The sequence below is a fragment of the Gossypium arboreum genome, chromosome 2 (assembly GCF_025698485.1).
Source record: "Gossypium arboreum isolate Shixiya-1 chromosome 2, ASM2569848v2, whole genome shotgun sequence".
Classification (NCBI taxonomy): domain Eukaryota; kingdom Viridiplantae; phylum Streptophyta; class Magnoliopsida; order Malvales; family Malvaceae; genus Gossypium; species Gossypium arboreum.
The window spans coordinates 76,955,646-76,957,734 of NC_069071.1; positions in this window are offsets into that span (position 1 = coordinate 76,955,646).

A 2,089-nucleotide genomic window follows, 5' to 3' on the forward strand; every position below is an offset into this window, starting at 1 on the left:
AGTAAAATCATGAAAAATTAAGGTTCTAAAAATTTGAACGAGGTTTTAATTCGCTCAACTTCACCATCCCAATAATGCTTGAGATGTTGACCATTAACTTTAAACGTACTTCTATGGTTGTCGTACAATTCTACAAATCCATATGGATAAAATTTGTGGATGGTATAAGGTCCTTTCCATTTAGATTTGAGTTTTCTAGGAAATAACCTTAGCCTTGAATTAAACAACAACACTTTTTGACCTTATTTGAACTTACGGGGTTGAATACAATTGTCATGCCATTTTTTATGTTTTTCCTTACACATCTCTTAGCATTCTCGTATGAAAATAACCTCAACTTCCCTAACTCATCAAGTTGTAACTTCCTTTTCTCACTGACTTGCTTAAGATCAAAATTCAATTGCTTCAAAGCTTAGTGAGTTTTATTCTCCAATTCAAACGAAAAATGACATGCCTTTCCAAAAACTAACTGATTGGGAGTCATTTCTAACGATGTCTTAAAAGTAGTTCGATAGGCCTGTAGTGCATCATCAAGCCTTCGAGACCAATCTGTTCTGTTAGGATGCATTACTCTTTCAAGTATACCTTTGATTTCTTGATTCACCCTTTCAACTTGCCCATTCAATTGTGGGTGATAGGTAGTAGCAATCTTATGCTTCACATCATACTTGTCAAGTAACCACTTAAGCCACTTATTTACAAAGTGATATCCTTCATTGCTAATTATAGCTTTAGGAGTCCCAAACTATGTAAATACGTGCTTACGTAGGAATCACATGACTACCTTAGCGTCATTAGTTGGGTATGCCTCAGCTTCAACCCACTTGGACACATAGTCCACAACTACCAAGATATACTTGTTACCATAGGAAGAAGGAAATGAACCTAAGAAATCAATTCCCCATACATCAAAAAGTTCTATCTCTAAAATATTTGTCAAGGGCATCTCGTTCCTTCTTAATATGTTTTCGGTTCTTTGGCATCTATCACAGTTTTTCACATATGCATAAGCATCATTGAACAATGTAGGCCAAAAGAACCTAGCTTATAAAATCTTTGTTGTTGTTTGTGAACAACCAAATTGTTCTCCACTCGGAGATGAATGAAAGTGGTACAAAATTTTGTCAATCTCACTCCCAACTACGCCCTTCTTGATTCTGTTATCTACACATTGTTTAAACAAAAATGGGTCTTCCCAGAAATAGTACTGACTATCATGAAGAAATTTCTTCCTCTGTTGGTACATCATTTCTCGAGGAATCATTCTACATGATAAGTAATAGGAAAAATTAGCAAACCAAGGTGTTCCATAGATTTGACTGACCTCGAAAATATGCTCATCAAGAAAATTCTCATTAATTGGAACAAATGAAAAAGTTATCTCATTTTGTTCCAACCTTGATAGATGATCGACTACATGATTTTCAACACCTTTTCTATCTTGGATCTCAAGGTCAAATTCTTGGAGCAAAAGTATCCATCAAATTAGCCTTGGTTTATATCTTTCTTCGTGAGTAAGTACTTAATGGCAGCGTGATCAGTAAACACTGTAACTTTGGTACCTATAAGATATGAACAAAATTTGTCAAAAAAAATATAGAAAAAAGTCCTTTTTCAGCATGTATAATTGATCTGGGCTTCTGTCAAAGTTTTGCTTGCATAGTAGATAGGGTGAAACACTTTGTTCCTTCTTTAGCCCATTACAACTCCAACGGTGAAATGCTTGCATCACACATTAACTTAAAAGGCGAGTTCCAATCAGGTGGATAATTATTGGGGCTGAAATTAATCGACTTTTTAATTCTTCAAAAGCTTCTAAACATGCTTTGTTAAAATAAAAAAAACAATATCTTATTCTAAAAGCATACATAAAGGTTTAGAAATTTTTGAAAAATCTTTTATAAATCTACGATAAAAACCAGCATGGCCTAAGAAGCTTCTAAAACCTACCACACAACTGGATGTGGTAATCTTTCAATGATGTCCACCTTTGCTTTATCCACTTCAATTCCATTCTTGGAAATTTTATACCATAAGACAATTCCCTCCTTAACCATAAAGTGGCACTTCTCCAAGTTAAGGATGAGAT